The sequence below is a fragment of the Trachemys scripta genome, chromosome 12 (assembly GCF_013100865.1).
Source record: "Trachemys scripta elegans isolate TJP31775 chromosome 12, CAS_Tse_1.0, whole genome shotgun sequence".
Lineage (NCBI taxonomy): Eukaryota > Metazoa > Chordata > Testudines > Emydidae > Trachemys > Trachemys scripta.
Window position 1 is genome coordinate 9,954,165 of NC_048309.1, and position 19,954 is coordinate 9,974,118.

Sequence of the window (19,954 nt, forward strand, 5' to 3'; positions counted from 1 at the left end):
ATTTGTTAGTCTCTAAGGTGCCACAAGTACTCCTGTTCTTTTTTCTGGATTGACAATGAGCTTTGCATGAGCCACCTGTGTCAAACAATCGTGTATTTTTGGTGTTGTATTAAGTGTTATAAAGTGGATTTCTCAGGAGGGTTAAGGGGGACTCATTTGGGTGTGTCCCTGATTCCACCCTTGTGTAAAATTCTTATTCTGCACTAGGGAAAAAAGTGTGCTAGAATGTATAGAAAAGTGAAGTGTGAGTTCGGTATGTCAACATAAAGCATCGGAGGGCTGGTGCTCCTATGAGACATGTGCCAACGCTGAACATCAGGAGGAAATGCCTGAATTTTAAATGGGCATCTCTATTATCAGAACATCAAGCACAATTCAACAAGGAGTTTATTTTCATCCTTCCTATTAGTAGCTGTAAAGAGGGTGCATGCCAGGCCTTTGAGTCATCCATGTATTTTACTGAGACGGGCGCTGCAGTACTGTTTTCAATGTACAATTATGGGTAGTAGTAAATCTTTGGTGGGAGTTGTTTGCCTGTTAGTAGAAGCCTGTATACAAAATTAGAAGGTGGGCACCAAAGACATGAGCTTGTTTTTCCCTGGGTAATTTAGGAGCATGTATAAAGTGGTGTGTGGGTGACATATCTTGTTATTGAAAAACCTAGAAGAGCAACTACTGCTGTTCTGTGACAACATTCGGCTAAAGAGCAGAAGGAAGAGGGTGAATGTTACTGTATGTTCTGCCATATAGCCTTAGTCATCTAACAATTGTGACTGCAGATTGAATTAACTGGGCTATATTTTTAAAGCACATGGTATACTGTGGCTACAGGGTGGGTGTGGATCCTGGCAGAAATATGTAAGGCAGGATATTTGGAAAGAGAAGATTTTAAATGTGGCCACCGCTATTCTGTTTGCTTGTCCAAACAGAGTAAGTTAGGCAAACAGCTTAAAAGCATGGGCGTAGTTGGGGGAGGAGGGCATTGCTGCCTTGAACTGCAAGCCTCCGGCAGGCGCGGAAGCTGCCCCCCCCAAAATAGGAGTCACACTACGCCTATGCTTAAAAGTGGTACCTGAATAATAGTCCCTTTAATAATTTTGTTATACGTTGACTAGAAAAATTGCACAGGCAGATTAAATGCATTTTGGTTTTGAAAGAATTAGAGGGGCAGTTTTTTTTTTTTAAGTATGCAACTGTTCATGCCAAACATGAGCTTAATTTGCACTTGTAGTGCAATGTAGACATGTTTGCACAGATAAACCTAATTAGTCACTTGATGTGCCATTTCTGATTGGTGTTGTAATCATGGTAACTATGGGCCAGAACCTCAGCCTAGGGCAGGGGTTCTCAAACTGGGGGTCGGGACCCCTCAGGGGGTCGCGAGCTGTCAACCTCCACCTCAAACCCCACTTTGCCTCCAGCATTTATAATGGTGTTAAATATATAAACATGTGTTTTTAATTTGTAAGTGGGGTTGCACTCAGAGGCTTGCTATGTGAAAGGGGTCATCAGTACAAAAGTTTGAGAACCACTGGCCTAGAGTCACTCTTTTTTGTGCTGCTCCAGCAGTGTATGAGAACTTAACACTGCCCTAATGCGAGAACTCCAGAGACACAATCTTATACCACCTACTGTACCCCAGTTGCACACAGGGGGCATATCCTAGATGAGTTTTGGCATGAATGCATTGTGCTACAATGATCCTGAAATGGAGGCGCAAGAGCTAGTGTGTTGTTACACGATCATAAACTAGAACAACATTATGGCCACTCTAGGTTGTGCCCAGGGCTAGTCCAGCACCAGGATAAGGGGAGCCAGAAAAGTAGCTCAGAGCCACCTTTGCCTCCCCGACTGCAGCTATGTTGAACATGAGGTTGGTGTAACTGAGTCATGAGCCCTACATGCCTAATTAAAAACATCTGACATTTGGCTACTTTACTAAATAAAAATATTTTCAAAATACGTCATGCTAACAGCACTATGCAACTGTTACATAATGTAGGGCTGTAATACATGGTAGGTTTCAAATTGCACGTTGTGCTGTATCATGGGCCATGTCATACCTACTATTGCCCATAAAATACCTCTCTCACCCAGAGGAAAGGAGCCACTGTGGTGTTACCAATCTATATCTCATAAGTCCAATCCATCAAACCCTTATACAAATGCCATACGACTAACATAAGTTACAGATCTTTTTGTCCCATTTAGGATACCATCCCGAATTCTGTCCTGACTCCCCAAGGCTGTAAATCAGAGTGGTGTTTGGCTCAATGTATGCGTTTGATTATGTGCCCATCCCTCTCCCCCCACCACTGAATTACAGTTCACCACCACTATGATCCCAATCACATAGAAGCCCCACAGGATGGTGCTCAGATACTACAGATGAGTGCAGAATAGAAAACCTGCCATCCACACACTGCAACCCATCCTCCCTGAATGACTGATAGAGTCTCATAGACTCATAGACTTTAAGGTCAGAAGGGACCATTATGATCATCTAGTCTGACCTCCCGCATGATGCAGGCCACAAAGCCGTCCCAACCCCTTTCCCTTGACTCTGCTGTTGAAGTCCCCAAATCCTGTGGTTTAGAGACTTCAAGTAGCAGAGAATCCTCCAGCTAGTAACCCCCGCCCCATGCTGCGGAGGAAGGCGAAAAACCTCCAGAGCCTCTGCCAATCTACCCTGCAGGAAAATTCCTTCCCGACCCCAAATATGGCGATCAATAGAACCCCGAGCACGTAGGCAAGATTCTCCAGCCAGACCCTCATTGGCCATTGATGCTATTTACCAGCGATGGCACGCTGTTCATTTGACTAAATCATGTTATCCCATTAAACCATTCCCTCCATAAACTTATCTAGCTTAATCTTAAAACCAGACAGGGCCTTCGCCCCCACCATTTCCCTCGGAAGGCTGTTCCAATATTTCACTCCTCTGACGGTCAGAAACCTTCGTCTAATTTCAAGCCTAAACTTCCCCACGGCCAGTTTATATCCATTCGTTCTCGTGTCCACATTAGCTGAAATAATTGAAATAACTGAGCTGAAATAATTCCTCTCCCTCCCTGGTATTTATTCCTCTGATATATTTAAAGAGAGTCCTTAGGCCGGTCTATTGTTGCATAGTACTATATAAAGATATGCTGGGGGGGGGGGGCTGAAATACAGTCAGAGCACCACTGTCTAATTAGGTGGGAGGATTCAGATGGAGAATGCTACAAAGTAATCACTGTTTTCTCCCATGTGAAAACCCTAGAGTACTTGACCATTGATATTAGGGTGACCAGACAGCAAATGCGAAAAATCGGGACGGGGTGGGAGATAATAGGAGCCTATATAAGAAAAAGACACACAAATCGGGACTGTCCCTATAAAATCGGGACATCTGGTCACCCTAACTGATATCAGAGTTCCCTAGATCTGTCAGAAGGGAAGGCTACTCGGAGCAGCTGAGCAGCGACTGTCTCTCTACCTCTGCATTCCAAGGGCCCAATCCAAAGCCCATGGAAGTCCATGGAAATCTTCCCATTGACTTGGTTGGGCTTGGCTTATGCCTCCACATGTGCCGTCCCCGAAATGTTCAATCTTTGCCAGCCTAGGGAAGAGAGAATCCAAAGTCTCCTGCGTGGCGCAATAACATTCTGCAGGTGTGACGCTGAGGCAGCTGTGACCTGATTTGTCTGATCCAGCCTTGCTCTCATCCCTATTGTTGTGCAGTCAGTTTTTTTTCTGAATAGCCATAGATTCCTCTTGGAGCTTGTACTGGGGTGATGCTCTACTTTTTACTTTAGCAAACCTGAGTTTTGCACTTTATAGCCACATAATTGCTAGTTTGCCACCACGAAAAGGAAACGGTTTGCATGATTTTTAGTGCAAAAAGTCCTTGCCAGCATCAATGGCCTGTTCTTAAGAGGTTCTGGGCATTGAATTAAATGGGAGTTGCAGGATCTCTGGGCACCTCCCAGGATCAGGCCCAATTCTCAAAGGCCCCTAGGTTATGACTACCCTTAAATTGTTAATTGTGTTTTAATGATTCCATGTTAGCTAACATGACTATAAATTCTAGTGTAGTCAATATACACATCTGTTTCAGGACACACATCTCTGCTTCCAGCCTAGGGTTAAACACAACTAGCAAATAATGTTTGTTTTCTGTCTGGAATTTACAGTCATGTTAATTCACGTGTGTTAAACCACAACTGAACAAACATTCAACTGTAGACACACATTGAACCCCCAGCGAACGTTGAAGGCTTTCAGCATCTCCTAGCATGAGGCCCAGGATTTTCATTAAAATGTCTGATGAGCAGCCTGTGGGAAGAAAGTGAACTAGTGAATGACTTGGATAGCACCATGCTTGAGCTCCGTAAGGTACACGCATACCAGGAGCTCCTCTCTAAGTCTGTCGTCTGCTTGCAGGTAGACAAAAGAGGGCAACTGGCTTAGCCATGAAATGCTAGTCCATGGGGTCGGCAACCTTTCAGAAGTGATGTGCCGAGTCTTCATTTATTCAATCTAATTTAAGGTTTTGCGTGCCAGTAATACATTTTAAGGTTTTTAGAAGGTCTCTCTATAAGTCTATAATATATAACTAAACTATTGTTGTATGTAAAGTAAATAAGGTTTTTAAAATGTTTAAGAAACTTCATTTAAAATTAAATTAAAATGCAGAGCCCCCCAGACCGGTGGCCAGGATCTGGGCAGTGTGAGTGCCACTGAAAATCAGCTCGCGTGCGGTCTTTGGCACGCATGCCATAGGTTGCCTACCCCTGTGCTAGTCCTTGTTTTGAAGCTGCAGTAAAACTGGAAGCCCAGCATGCCCAAGAAGAGGCGAACGAACCAATGTTTCAGACAAGTTACCAGCATGTCTAAAATGTAAGCAGGTTGGTGCTTCTGAGCAAACAAACGCCTGCGATGTAAATCCCCGGGATTAATTCTTACTGCATAATATGTTGGATTTTAAAATAGAGACATCTGTCACTGAAACAGCAGGAAAAACAACTGAGAGAAAAACCATTAAACACACCAGGCAATATGTACAGTAATGAGTGAGAAAGCAAAAAGCACAACATAGAATCTATTCCCAAACAGCAGGGAATTGGAGGTACAGAGAGGGGAGCAAACCGCATCTGTTTCTCCATTTCTCTCCACTTCGTATTTAACAAGAGCTTTCAGACGCTCTGGCCGATGTGCTTTACATCTCCTGGAGGCCTCTGCCTCTGGAGTGCAGCAGACTGCTAGGAGCAGCCTCTCTGTTAACCACTTTGGAAACTCTGCTCCTTGGGTTCAAATCCAGCACGCGTAGCATGAGCAGAGTGGTAGCAAGTGGCTGCAGTGGTTGGGCTTTCCAGCAAAGCCACATAGGGCTAATTTGCAATTAGGCAAGAGAGATTCTGAATGTATTTGTGGGCTACTAAGTGTCAATGTTTTTTTTTTAAGGGCCGATGCACAGAAGGGCCTTCTAGGTTTAATGTGCTGTATAAGGGTGAGTTTTGCCTGTGGAATTGATTCCTCATTCACAGAGAACTCCGCAGCCACTGAACTGGCTTGCATGAACAGTGCCCTAATGTACTAAAGTCTGTTCAAATTCAGCTAGGATGCACAGGTAGCTCTACAGCTAGTTTTGAGATCCTGAAATTCTGCACACTTAACCCACACTCTGTGGTCCAGGTGCCCCTAGAGTGAGATTTGGGCTACAGCAAGAAACCAAGGCTTGATCGGTCAGTTGGAGAAGATGTTGAGAAGCCCTGCTCACTAAGCTGTGTCGACAAGCATCTGCAGAAATCTCCTTCCCCCGCTGTTCTCGATTAATGCAAAAATCTTTGAGGATGACGATTCTTTTCACTGATGCAAAATGCTGAGAATTTCCCTGCGTGATGCAAGCTCTCAAGAGAAATGGTGTTTCCTCCAGTGAGCTGAACTATTTATAAAGGGAGCCCTTGGCAATCTGCGAAGCCTTTGAAGTATTAAAAGCATCTCTGTAATTATAGCCAGTGAGAAGTTCCAGCACTGGTGGTTCGAAGGAACAGCCAGACTATGGCCGCTACACAAATGGTCTAGCTAACCCAACTGTCTCAAATCCTAGCTGCAGACAGCAGGTGCCTATACATTGCATGCTGGCTGGGGTGTCAGTTTCTCTCCAAACAGCGAACTTTCTCAGTCCTGGAAGTAAATCTATGAAAACATGATGCTGTTATGTTTTTGTATAATCCTGAAAGCAAAGCACAAAATGAGATGTGATTCCTAAAACTGCAGACGCTTCTGGGACAAATAGCCCCACTTGATGCCATACGTGCAATCACGCACTTGTTAGAGCGTCAGAGATCTTTCTGGGCATATTCTCCTAATCTCCTTTGTTACCAAAACCCTCCCAGGCCTCTCCCTTCATCCACCCACACAGCATTTTCAAAGGATGGGGTATCCCTGCTTGCAGATAGCATGTCACCAGCTGGGTGGCAAGAGCATATGCTGCATTGCTTTCTCCTTCTCTCACAGACACTGTTTTCCTCCTGGGCCATGGTAGCTCACAGCTCAGTTAGTGTCCGCAGGATGCAAAGCAGACCTGAGCCATCCATCCCCTCTCTACTCCCCCCCCGTCCCCATATAATAGGTTCTGACTGTGCATTGTGGCTTTCTTTAAAACTGGCACTGCACTCCAATCTGTTATGTGGCATGTGCTTAGAAAGACCGGTCTCTTACACCGTAATAAGAGTATTACATTATTTGGAGTATACCCTGCCATCAGCATGCATGTGGGGCTCTGCATAGAGCTCCCTAAGGAGTTCCACAGAGAACTCAAGGATGTGATTTGGCCAGAATATAAGATTCTGCCACCCTTACTCCTGTTTGGTGTCTTATTCCTCAGACAGTTCCATTAAGTAAATGAGACTGGCTGTTACTCACCACATGACGTACCACCCAACGTATCAGAATTTAGATCATTATGACTAGGTCCCCTCTAAATGGATCTGAATTTAAATGTGAGCTATTCACCCCGTGCTCTTCAGTACACACCATCTCCTGGATCTACATTTTTGGGCCAGAGTCTGAGCTCAGTTATAGTGGTGTAAGTCTAAAATAGAGCAGGTAAAAGAATGGAATTCCTGTCGTGCGGGGCATTCCAGTTTTTTTTTTTTTTAAACTTGGTTTCACTCTGAGTCAGGTTGAAAAGTTGTGAAACCTCAAATGTTCACAACACAAATGTACCAAAATATTTTGTTCGACCTTATCTAAATGCTTAGGTTTGACTGAATCACCTTGACTCGTTAGAAAATTACAAAATGAGAGTGTCAAAATGAAACATTTCAACCTTATTGAAACGATCCATATTGACAATGTCCTGTCAAAAACTTTGGTGAACTTGATACGTCCTCAGGAAATGTTTCAGTGTAGTCAAATCAGAGAACTGTTCCAGCAGAAAAGTCTTGACCAGCACTAGTCTGGAGTGACTGGGCCTCACGGTCCTCTCCCATTTTACATCACTTGGGCAGTGTATAGCATGCATAAATGTAATTTAGGCTCACCTTAAGACCACTTTGTGCAGCCATAGCATCAAAGGTCTCTACTATAAATGAGAATTCAGCCATTGACTTCAATGGTGGTGTTCTAGATTTATATCCATGTAGCTAAGATCAGAATCTGACCTTTATATTTTCAACATATGGAGAGACTTTCTTGCAAACCTGTTTGTAACCTTTGTGCTCTTTCAAAATAAATCCGCCTTACTGCCCCTTTTGTTACGATATGAGATTGTGAAAGTACTTTGCTTAAAACCTCCATTGCTTTAGCTAGAATCCAGCTTTGTTCTTAGCTCTCTGTCCTGTTTTAAAGCTCTCGCCAATTGTGACAAACCCAGGTCTTACAACGGAGACAGAACAAACCGTTTAACAGTAAAATATGCTCGTTCCCCAACATCAGCCTGCCAAACTGTCAAATGTATTTTGTTATAGGTCATATGTCTCACCACAGGAACAGCACGTGGGAGCTTAACTGAACCTTTGCAAAGCAATGTGTCCTCCCGCATGTCCCTTTCATCAAAGTTTCATCAAAAAGAATAACTATCCCTTTAGCTAGGCTCTGTGCCTCCTGAATAATTGATGGCTCTGTTGATATCTTTAAGATTGGCTTAAAGATCAACATCCAGGAAAAGTCCTTGGCCTTTTAGGATCCAAGGGGTTCCAAATTGAGATGTATGTGTGCTGAAGAATATCCACGGTGCTCAGAAACCCCACGTTTACCAGAATGCCCTTTGGTTCACCTGGTCCATGGCCTTTCCAGGAAAGGTTGGGGGCCGTAATCTCAGGTGGTATAAATTGGCACAGCTCCACTGAAGTCAGTGAGGCTATGCTGAGTAGCGCCAGCTGAGGATCTGGCCACATGTGTTTGGTACGCAAAGAAATAGCCTGTAATACAACTGCCTGATTGGACCAAATGCTGTTTCATCAGTATTCAGGCCCACTCCTATGACACACACACAACCAAACCCCACGGAGGAGCTAAGCAGAGCAGTGAAAGCCTGCCCGCCCCCCGCCCCACCCCCGGTAGTTCCTCAGCAAAGCTAGAAAAAGCAATGCTAGGTCATTTCTTTATAAGCACATCCTCATGTGATCTGTCACTCCATCAAGCAGCCACAAGCTTAAGCCGCATGCTAGTCCTCTCGGGGGTATGTTCCTTTAACGCACATACTGGGCTAGACTGTGATCAGCCCAGGCATAAGTGTGCATGTGCCTGGTGAATGGGAGCACACCCAGAGCGTCTCCAGTGACACACCTTATGTGGCTGATAGTAGGGCAGAGCCCAAGAGCAGCCCATCAATGGGGATATCCGCTCCTCCTCCCGACAGTGAACAAATTGCCAGAATGGGGGCTGGGAAGAACAGAGGCTACATCCCTTCCTCTACCCCACTCCCTCTGCTCCCACCCAGTCTGGGGAGAGGGTCTGGTGCACTGGGGGCACCAATTTGCTCCATTTATTAGGATGTGACCCCCCACCCCACCCCACTCTGGGTACAGGAGCCTCAGCAGACATGAGTAAAATGTGGTGCAGTGAAGCTAAGCATTAAGGTCTCATTAGTAAAAATGAGACGAAGCCAGACTCATAGGTCAGAAGAGACCATCATGATCACCTAGACCAGGGGTTGGCAACATTTGGCACGCGGCTCGCCAGGGTAAGCACCCTGGTGGGCCGGGCCAGGCCAGTTTTATTTACCTGCTGACGTGGCAGGTTCGGCCAATCGTGGTCCCCGCTGGCCGCGGTTTGCCGTTCCGGGCCAATGGGGATGGCGAGAAGCGGCACAGGCGAGTGATGTGCTGGCCATGGCTTCTCGCCACCCCTATTGGCCCGGGACGGCGAACCGCAGCCAGCGGGGGCCGCGATCGGCTGAACCTGCTGCGTCAGCAGGTAAATAAACTGGCCTGGCCCGCCAGGGTGATTACCCTGGCGAGCCGCGTGCCGAACGTTGCCGACCCCTGACCTAGACTGACCTCCAGCACATTGCAGGCCACATAACCTCGTCCACCCAGTCCTGTTCTAATCAGGAGTACGCTAAACACCCTAGCTACGTTAATCACACTCTACATTATATTCTTTGTATTGAACAGGTTGCCAACACTTTTTTAAAAATGCAGTTAACTAAATGGTGGGTAAAAAAAATGTTATTTTCCTTGCAATGGTACAGGGTGTTTCACTTTATTTTTTTCGGGAAGAGGATAACTCTTCTCTCCCTTTAATGGCTGTTATTTTGAAGAAGTCTGGCCACGTAATCTGATATACAGCATTCTTATTTAGAGAGAGATCCTGTCTGATATAAGACATTCACAGATTGCTATCGGATTAGCCTTTTCTCTTTGCAATACACTGTTGGCTATTTATACCGAATAGGTTTTTCCTTGGTACATGACTGCTGTAAAACAAAATATTAACCATTCTGAAATTTCCTTTTCTTAAAAATTAATAAAACCATACCAAGCAAACCCAGGGTAGCTGAAGATCTGTTCGCTCTTATAGAGAATGATTTCTATACTGAGTCATCTTGCATCTTGGCAGAATGATTTTCTTCATTTTGTTTAAGGACAAAAAGCAAATCTCACCTCTTTGCAGCATATCAGTTGAGCTAGAATGGATGGACCTCATTGCAATGCAGTTTAAGACTGATTCTGCAAGCTAACATGTTTTCTGGTTGCCTGGATACAGTCTGCTGAAAAGCTGGGTTTTTGCATGGAGTACTGGCTCTAGCCTCAGAAGTCAATGACTATTTTTCCTGTGGGCAATTCCATCATACAGCCTGACTATAAGTAGGGTGACCACATGTCCCAATTTTATATGGACAGTCTTGATTTTGGGGACTTTGTCTTATATAGGCTCCTATTCCCCTCCACCTCCTGTCCCAATTTTTCACATTTGGTTTCTGGACAACCTAACTATAACTGTCCTTTGAAAAATTAAACCATCCTGGAGTCCTTTTAATATAGTACATTTTACATTAAACCACCTACCTACTGTTCAATACAAGTGCTTCCCTGTCAGATTTCAACATTACAGTTCACTTGTTTTTTTTCCATTTCACTAGATAAATCCTTCACAGTGTATTTATAAACCCAGGGGTTCCTTTTGACCTCTTGATACATAATATTCATCAGCAAACATACACTTGGTGCCTCTTGGGAGGTAACTTCTACCAAGCACCAAGGGGTGAAGAGGGAGGTCACTGAAAGGTGAACAATCAATAGAAAATAGCTCTGTCCTTTATTTGACCTAAGCTGCTTTTAAGTACAGAAAACAAGAAGGCATGATTAGACCCAATACAATTTTGCCAGGATGGAAAAGGGAATGGAATAAAGCAGATTTAGCTAGAACTACATCAATAATTTACAAGCCCATATGAGCATTTATTAAATATTGTTCTATTTAAAGCAAGAAGTGCCTCGTATTTTTATATGATCTTTCTTTCTCTCCACATTCTTTTTCCTAAATATTTATTTTCTTCCTCTTTCATTCCCCAGCATCCCTAAGGTAACTTCCGTATGGTAGACACTGTGCTTTTTTGCACTGACCCAGTTTTGCAGCATGAAAGCAGGGAAGCCAGAGCCTTGGGGAAACAAGGTTCTGTCTTTGAATCTGAATGAAATGCCATGGTAGAGTCACAGTCTGTGTTGCGGGAGGAGGAGATTGTAGTGCTTACAATATTTATGGATGGCTGCCCGTCCTACCAGCTTAGGCTGGGATCTGATCGGCTCTCATGAGATGAACAGTTAGGCTTGGCCAGTTCTTAGAGAGAACGCCAAGGAAACACCGGAGTTCTACAGCCGAAGGAGTGGGTGATTCACTCAATGATATCTTGCCCAATAAATCAGTAATAACATACTCCTGCAGTGGGTGTAATACATAATCAGTGGCTGCCCCTCTCACCATATGGTTGTGGTACCACAGGAATATACTGTATCTACATCTCAAAATTTCTACAGGCATGGGCATGCTGTGAAAGCAGACTTGAGCCATATGCTTCCCATTTAAATCAATAGGAAATTCACAAGGTTAGGCTCTCCCCACCTTTCACATGGGTGCAGCCTATAAATGTTCTGGTGTCTGTGGAAGGAGCTTTGCAGGCTGGCCTGAGCTGCTCCTTAGCTGAGCAGTGGAGCAGACCCTCTGTGGAATCAGAGATCACAGCTCCCACCTAGAGCTGCCAGTACATACATTAATTAATTTTGAAGTGTAGTCCATTACGGACGCATGCATGCACTTCTGCTTGCAGATTACTAGCCTCTGGAGGGTCCAAAGGCCAATATACGTTCACAGGAGATCATCATTATACATTCAAAGATGGGTTGGGTGATAGAATAGAATCCTGTTTGAACTAAAGGGAGTAAGACCTGCTCCTCACAAAAAGTTCTCTGCTTCTTAAAAAAGAGGAAAAAATAGTCGGTGTGTGTCATGTATACGTGGAGCCAGAAGAGCAACATACAGTATATTCTTTTCTGATTCATTTGTAGCTTCATCAGGTTTGAGAGGAGCCACAAATTGGAGGCTAACGTGACGTATCAATTACATAGCCATGAAACACAATTGAGCCTTCTCTCTTTTGATCCAGAAGTCTCTTTATCCCCATTTAACAGATGGGGGAATGGTGGCACAGGGTAGGCGACTTCCTCAAAGTAGCTCAGGAAGCCTATGTTGGAGCTGGAATAGAGCTCACTTGACCTGAGTCCTAGGAAGTTAGGAATCTCATGGGCTATTTTGCATCTACAAATATCTTATCTACATAACAAACGATGTGCAAATTAGGCACATCTGGGCATGTGCAATTTTCCGTGTGGTCCTTGGCTTCTTATGTTTTGAAAATCAGACCTGATACATCTATAAAGCTGTTGGTAAATCATTGAAATACACAAAAGTACGTTTTGGGTTCAATTTATCAGGGTGTGAGAGCCAACATCCCAGCCTTCATGATCTGCTTTATTTGCACAAGCTCCATTGTGTTCACTTTCACTGTAAGAATCTCCTAAGTTTCAGGGTTAACCTCATAACTGTGTTTACTTATGTAAACTTATGCTCTTGGTATGTTGTGTTCTATTCATTATAACACTAGAATACACAGGGCCATATTTACAAAGTACCCACTTGAATTATGCTGCTTTAGACAGGCATGCGGCCTTCTGCCTGAAAGGGATTCTGGACACTGCTGGATGGAATCAGGGGCGCTGGAACAATTTATACAGTGGGGGTGCTGAGAGCCATTGAATCAAACTGTAAACCCTGTATATAATGGAAACCACTTCAAGCCAGAGGGTGTGGCAGCCATTACTCCAAGTTCCAGCACCTATGGATGGAATATGCTACTGCCTGTTAGTCTGCCAATATCAAGCAGAACACAGGTAAAACATTAACATTTACAGGACTCAGGCATCTAAATCCTTCAGGTAGTTTTGAAAAATCTCAGCCCTGAACTTCCCTCTCCTCATCTCCTTTTCAGGCTCAGTTCTCCATTGTGAAAGAGCGACAATAAAACATTAATAATAAAGGTTGTGTATAAAGCACCAGCCTGCCAAAGCACTTGAGATACTGCACAAACCCTTAATAAAATATAGCAAGCAACCAACCAAAACATCATGCAATAAATAAAGCAACCGCAAATAAATATCTTCATTAGAAATGCCTGAGTCAATGCGGAACAACAAGAAGGGGAGCCTCTGTTAATTTACATGCACTCCTACGGCGTTAAATTGCAGCCTTATATATAGCTCTTGCTGCCTGAGCGAAAAGCATGGGCTTGCACAGACACCCACGCTGCATTCTCTGACTGATTATTTTTAGCATCAGTGACACGCTTACCTGAAGATAACTTCTACCAAATAAGGACACCATTTGTCACATTGTACATAGTTAATTAGCTGTGACAGTAGATCTCAGTATTTGTGTCTCCCTCTCTCTCAAGAGCAAAGCTCAGTGCTAAATGTTCCCAACAAAATCACAAACTGTCGAATACTTGTGTGGTTTGAAATCAGTGAAATTCTGTGCAGGCGGGGGGAATCCATCCACCCAGTTCTCTTTGCAGGGCGCCTGGGAGTCCAATGAGGTTTATCAAAAGGCTCACTAAAATCCATTTGAACCTGGGCTGATTTCCAAACAGAGAGCCGAGTTCACGAAAGTATCCCAAGGAGGCTTAAAGCACGTGTTTAAAGCTAAGCATGTGGGTAAATTTAATCTGACATCAGTGCTGTAGTAACTCAGACCCTTCTCTGATTGAAACCAAAGAAAACAGTCACCTGAAGCCTTGATCAAACCCACGTAGCTACACACCTCCCAATCAAACCCGATGCTTCTACCAGGGAGAAGCTGGAACACTGATGCTGTGGCCCCACCTTCTCTGCCATTTCACATTCAAGATGGGATGTAACTTTATAGACCCTGGAAGACTTTGAGTGTTATTTTCAACATTTCCGAACAAACAAAAAGTTATCAGCCACGAAAATAGGCAGGTGGCAGTATGGAGGTCTAATGTGATGGGGTTTCTCAATTCTCTCGCAGCACGATGCCCCACTACATGATAAAAACTTGTTGTGTGCACACTAAGGGGAAAATGGAATCCATGTTTCCCAAAGTTTATCTCCTCGAAAGACCCATGTCTTTGTGCCAGGCAGTGTTGTGGTTTCCTCTCTCTCGTGTCTCCTCAGGTGGTGTGTCGAGTTTTGGGAAAGCAATCACAACCTTGGTTTGGTGGATAAGCACAATTTGCTAGGGACCTCTCCTCTGGCCCAATTCCATGATTTCATCCTAGCCGCGGTCACAATACAGTTAAGATCAGATAAATTAGGCACTGTGGGCTTGATTCTCAGTGTAATCTACTGCTATTTTTACTGCCGATGGCATAGTGTAAACATGAGAATTTGGCCCTCTGTGCTTGCTCTTTGCCTTTAAACTCCAAGCTGTTGTTATTGGTTTGTCGACCTTTTCACTATTGTGTAGTGCCATGAATGAAACAGTGGTACAAACCAACTGGTGGCAAAGGTGAGCAGTTTGTGACATCTGCAGCTTTGTGGCTGGATGAGGGATATTTTGTGCCACCCCACTCAGAGGCACACTTTCAGGAACCACGGGACAGCCCTGGAACTACAAAGTTCCTGGCACCATGCAGTAAGTAATGCATAAGGAAAACTGCCCTCCAGAGCTTGCATTGATGAGAAATGCTCTCAGCATGCACCAGTGCCAAAACTTGCAAATTGGGGCCACTTAGTGCTAAGCCCCCACATATGGAATTTTTGGGGCCAGTGACTATCCATAGCTGTCTGTTTTAATAAGTCCTTATATAGCCCTCAGCACCATACGAGCTGAGCTCCTGTTTCTGCACATCTCTGCTGAATACTACTTAATGTGTCGTGTCTACTTATGCAAACACCTGAGGAAGCAAAGCGGAACATGAAGGGAAAATTACAAGTATAATTTGTTCTAGGAATTCATGTTTTCATTGAGACATTAAGTAATAAAGGAGTGTTTCTGAGTGTTCCTGTACAAGGCGTACTATGGAAGTAACAGCCACCCTGGCAGTTCGGATATTAACTTTTTAAAGAGTCTCAATAATGTCCTAAATTAATTAAACAACCTTTCTACGCATTGCTCTTCATTCTAAAGATCATTTTGTTCCGCTGGGTTTCCGCTTAAATCCCTTCTAGAATGAAGTACGTCTGTCATACAGAGAGCAATTATTGCAAATAATCATATTTGTAAATGGTTTTTTTTTAACCTCTTGATATAATGGGCTCAGTTCATTTAATGCCATTGAGGTCTTCTTATCTGCACTCAGAACACATAGTGAAGGCGAACAAGGAATGTCAGGAGCCTGGCGTATCAGAACCTCAATTGTCTAGAACACAATAGATCATTACCAGTGTCTGCCATGGCCTGAAGCATCAGGGACAGATAAATTAGTAAGAGATGAATGCTACTGAATGAGGCAATCTGGGGAAATATGGAATACTGCCATTTGGGGAGGGGCATATTTCCATAGCAACAAGTGGCTAATTTATTTGATTAGAAATGGGGGGAAAAGAGAGGGATTCTGCCCCACACTGATGTCAGTCAGGAGCAACTCCACTGAAGTCAATGGATTTCTAATGGAATAAGAGCAGAATCTGCTTAAGGAGTTTTCAGGATTCGGTTCTGATGGGGAGTGAGGAGGCCACCTGATAAGTTGGAGTGAGGAAGGGTGCTGTGGGTCTGGCTGTGTCACTATTTATCCGTGCAAAAGTTGAGCATCCACTTTCTCTCCAGCTATTATAGCTATCAGTGAGAATTGATCCAGAATCTTTGAATGTTGACATTTTTTTGGGTGAAGCAACGGGACCCGTTTTTCATGAAAAGTTTTCCCATTTTTTGACTAACTCTAAAATAATTATTTCAGTATTTTCATAAAATACTTAAGCACGGCTCTCCTTCCAGCCAGCAGAATGTTGTGTCATGTAAAATTAGTGATTTAAAGGTGGGATGGAAGTATAAGCCACACACCTCCTGGGTGTCGTGCTCTGTTCCATCTAGTGGCACCGAGACCACTTAGGCTAGGTCTACACTACCCGCCTGAATCGGCGGGTAGAAATCGACCTCTCGGGGATTGATTTATCGCGTCCCATCAGGACGCGACAATCGATCCCCGAATCGGTGCTCTTACTCCACCAGCGGAGGTGGGAGTAAGCACCGCCGACAGAAAGCCGCAGAAGTCGATTTTGCCGCCGTCCTCACAACGGGGTAAGTCGGCTGCGATACGTCGAATTCAGCTACGCTATTCACGTAGCTGAATTTGCGTATCTTAAATCGACTCCCCCCTGTAGTGTAGATGTACCCTCTGAGAGAGATATTAATGAGTTTGCTCTACAGCCTTAGCTAACAGCCAGTTGGCTTTTAGTTCATGCTGTAGAGGCTCATGCACTAAGCTCCATAGGTCCCAGGTTTGATCCCGCCCACCGATGATTGGGGTCTGTCGGTGTTACAGAAGAACTTTGCGAGCTATCCTAGAACTCCTTCAAATCCATGAGGATACAGCTGGTAAACAACGTATCTGGAACATGGCTGCCTATCTACTGGCTAGTTTATCAAGAATCAGACAGCTGTTGAACGACGAGTCATCAGTCTCCCGGTTCTATCTCCTCTCTTAGGCTATGACTACACCTAGAGGTGGGAGTGTAGACATACTCACACTAGCTCTCATCATGCTAGAGTGCTAAAAATAGCAGGGTAGCCACGGTAACACAGGCAGCAGCAAATGATAGCATGGGCAAGCTGGCCTGAATACAAGCCTGCCTGGACCCTATGGATAGGTACTTGGGACAGCTAACCTGGGCTGTTGGCTGTGCTACTGTGGCTAAACTACTATTTTTAGCACCCGCACTCAGTGAGAGCTAGCACAGGTATGTCTGTGCAAGCTGGGAATCACATCTCTAGCCGCAGAGGACAGGTTTGTAATTGGATTGTACATTTGGATTCATAGTTGAGTAAGCCCCGCTCAGCATTATCATCACAATGCTATCATTGGAACAGTAGCTGCCGTGTGCTGAAATCCATCTACATGGTGGTCAGATCACACACACATTAGCAATTTCCACTGGAACCAGATGCTGGATCCTAAGATAAAGAGAGTTCCTTAAATCTGAGAACTCACTAGTGAGTTCCACATCTATAAACTCAGGGCTTAAATTCAGCCGGAGTTGTCCAGAGCAGAGCTCAGGTAAATATTTTCCAACCCCCTGGAGTTTTTATAGCATGTTGGGGAGGTGGGGGAAGGCGGATCCGGGAAATACTCTATAAGAATTTACGCCCTGGATAAGCTTCATTGATCACCACTGAGATTTTCAAAGCCAACTAAGGGATTTAGCCACAGACTCCCATTGAAATGGATTTAAGGATATTTGAAAATCTCAACGCATCTCTGCACTGCATAGGCATCTCCACCACCTTAACTAAACTTACAAACTCCTGGCCAAGTATGCACCAAGTTTAGTGTAAAACATGGCATGGTTTTTTGGGGAGAAGTCGGTTTTTTCTGTGGTTCTCCCCAAAGTGGGAGTCAGACATTGAGGGGATATCCCCCGGACACTACATAGTTCTGTATTTTCAAAATGGGGTTATCCTTGACATGTGCCTGCCTTTCATCATGAAAATATTTCCCCATGAGATATCTGCAGACATCGTCCTGCTCTATTCTGGTTGATGAGCAAAGAGCAAGCTGTCTCAGTGCTCATATATGCTCAGAAATTGTGTGGGGGACTGGCTCCAATCTGTTTTGCATGGCAGGCTATTCTAGCAATCTCTGCACCTTCTGTTTCATGAGTGGCACTCAGCCTGTTGAGTTCTGGGAAGAAGGAGGAGGTACATGAAAGCATGTCTTCAGTTACACTAAATGAGCATGTGCTTTCAGCCATCTGTAGACATTACCTACCAGATTAATAACTTACATCATAGACTGCTCCCCATCAGCTGTCTTCTTTATATTTGTGCACCAAACCTTTCCTTCCACAACTTCCAGTCATGATCATGCCTTATGCTCCTCTGGTAGGCAGACACACTTATGTCGTAAGTCCTTATATTGACACTAATTTTAGGCATAATTTCTTAAACTTATTTTCCTTTTCCACCACAAAGTGGCTAAATGGTACCTACAAAGAAAGGGGAATGGCCTGTAGCCATCCTAAATTGTGCTAAGATTCCACTGGCTCTCACAAACCAAATAGGGTCAGGCTGGACTAAGGTGACCAGATGTCCCAATTTTATAGGGACAGTCCCGATATTCAGGGTGGTTTTTTTTTTTTTATATGGGCTCCTATTACCCCCCCAAACCTCTGTCCTGATTTTTCACACTTGCTATCTGGTCACCCTAGGCTGGGATGGTAGTTAGACAGGAGACCTCCACGGAGCACCCAAGTGTTACAGCAGTTGGAGATTCACTAGATGACACCCTTCACACTGAGTGAAGACTATACAAATGTCCCTGTCTAGCATCGGGGGGCACTTTTCCAAGTGTTTCAGATGAGTTGTAAAATCAGGCTCCTGACTGCCTATTACAGATCACATCGTAATTTTGCACGTGTCACTAAGACTGTTAAGCTCAATATCTTGGCCAAATTGCAACTCAGGGACTTCTGCCTACCTAAAATGCACCTATACTTCCAATAGCTCAGGAAGGCAAATGGACGTTTCACATGTGCAGGGCTTACAGGATCAGGCCCATGTATTCTTCATTTTCTGTCCTAAGCTGTTGGCAAGACAGTTATATATGGTGGAACGTCCCCCATGATCCACTCCCAAAGATGGCTTCACATCTTGGCACTAACGTGGTGATTGTCAACCATCACATTGTTCGCTCTACCTGCATGTTAAATCCATTGTCTGTGTTTTACTCTGTGTTTGTGCAGTGCCTAGTACGATATGGTCCCATTATCTGTTGGCTTCTAAGCATTACCATAATACAAATATTAAATAAAGATAATAAACAAAGACTAAGTAAAATGAATCCTCTGTATCCATTATCAGCATCCCGGGGTACTGTGAAGCTTAACTAACATTTGTAAAGTACTCTAAAATATTTTATTCTTCATGTTCAATCACTGGTCTTTTTTTTAGCTGAGATTGCCAGCAGAGGGGCCAAATGTGATGATGTGTTTTATGATGTAGACATCTGTCCATTACGAATTGCACTCTGATCTATCAACCTCATTCCCAATCCTCTGGCACAGGGATCGGCAACCTTTGGCACGCGGCCCATCAGGGAAATCCGCTGGCAGGCCGCGGTTCGCCATCCCAGGCCAATGGGGGCTGTGGGAAGCGGAGGCCAGCACATCCCTCGGCCCGAGCTGCTTCCCGCAGTCCCCATTGGCCAGTGGAAGCTGCGATCGGCCGAACCTGTGGATGCTGCAGGTAAACAAACCATCCCAGCCCGTCAGGGGATTTCCCTGATGGGCTGCGTGCCAAAGGTTGCCGATCCCTGATCTAAAACAAAAGTTCATTAAATGTACAGACTGAAGAGTTGGCCCAGCTCTTGTTTGAATAACAGCAACTGTTTCTTGAAAAAGTAGATTCCAATGATTAATATTTAAAAAGCCTCCAATATGAACTCCTGTTCAGCTTTCACAGTTGGATTTCAACCATTTTGGCTGCCTTCAGAACTGCCTATTCTAGTGTGGGAGCACCCAGCACAGATTATTTAACAATCCATTTTGTCACAACTAAAATATTCAGGTTTGCAAATGATCTAAATTTAGTTATTAAAAAAAAAACCCCAATGCAATTTGAATCTAATGGTTTCTGTAAATCTTTGCTTACACTATCTAACTGCAATACTGGTTTCTCCTATAGAGTTGAGCCCTCATGCCCTGGTTAAGTGTTTGCAAGCCATTTACTCAAAGAAAACAGGTCTTTCCTACCCTTCCAATTAGCCCAGATTTCAGCCATCTGTGGAGCTGCACCT

At 44.2% G+C, this 19,954-nt stretch overlaps 1 protein-coding gene across 3 annotated transcripts in view; it reads right to left on the reverse strand.

Moving 5' to 3' along the window:
• Positions 1-19,954, reverse strand: part of PHACTR3 (phosphatase and actin regulator 3) — a 164,927-nt gene that overhangs the window by 21,812 nt on the left and 123,161 nt on the right. The gene's annotated exons all lie outside the window — the stretch shown is intronic.